This window comes from Austrofundulus limnaeus, unplaced genomic scaffold, assembly GCF_001266775.1.
Source record: "Austrofundulus limnaeus strain Quisiro unplaced genomic scaffold, Austrofundulus_limnaeus-1.0 Scaffold2637, whole genome shotgun sequence".
NCBI classification, from domain to species: domain Eukaryota; kingdom Metazoa; phylum Chordata; class Actinopteri; order Cyprinodontiformes; family Rivulidae; genus Austrofundulus; species Austrofundulus limnaeus.
In genome coordinates this window covers 34323-35171 of record NW_013955039.1, presented here as the reverse complement: position 1 = coordinate 35171, position 849 = coordinate 34323, and the positions used below count along the sequence as shown (strand labels likewise).

Here is an 849-nt window from a genome sequence, read left to right as displayed (position 1 = left end):
CCTGTACACAATTATTAAACAAATACTCATCACCTGAATACATATATTAAACAAATACTCATCACCTGTATACAATTATTAAACAAATACTCATCACCTGAATACAATTATTAAACAAATACTCATCACCTGAACACAATTATTAAAATGATGTGTCACAACACAAAGCACATTTCACGAACTTTCACCTATTTTCACTAAAACACACTTATTCTCACACATTCCACAGTGATCAGGTAGCCAAAGTGAGACACAAATAAAGCTGTGCTGTGTGATGTGAAACACACAATCTGAAAACAGATCACACATGTGTGTAATGATGTGAACAAACCAACACCAGGTACTGGGACCAGGCAGGAGTCTGAGCTGGAAACATCAGGATAAAGTACACAAAGTACCATGTACTGTAGTTTGTGTACAATAAAGATGATTGAAGTTAATGTGTGATCATTGTGTTTTATTTTGTTCAGTGTGGACTGACAACAGTTTGAACAGTTTTACTGGGTCAGGTTCTGTGAAAATGGACGGTTTCAAGAAAAGTGATTTAGCAACTGAGAACAACTAAAATGTNTATTAAACAAATACTCATCACCTGTACACAAATATTAAACAAATACTCATCACCTGAACACAATTATTAAACAAATACTCATCACCTGAATACAATTATTAAACAAATACTCATCACCTGTACACAATTATTAAACAAATACTCATCACCTGTACACAATTATTAAACAAATACTCATCACCTGAATACAATTATTAAACAAATACTCATCACCTGAATACAATTATTAAACAAATACTCATCACCTGAATACATATATTAAACAAATACTCATCACC

The 849-nt window shown here is 32.3% G+C and overlaps 1 long non-coding RNA gene across 1 annotated transcript; it reads right to left on the bottom strand.

Annotated features, from left to right (window-relative positions):
* Nucleotides 1-29: 29 nt before the first annotated feature.
* LOC106511267 (uncharacterized) lies at nucleotides 30-843 on the bottom strand. Its single transcript, XR_001309499.1, has 2 exons — nucleotides 593-843; nucleotides 30-129 (listed from the first exon to the last, which is right to left on the bottom strand). It is a non-coding gene; the product is annotated as an uncharacterized LOC106511267 (long non-coding RNA).
* Between the last annotated feature and the right edge of the window lie 6 nt (nucleotides 844-849).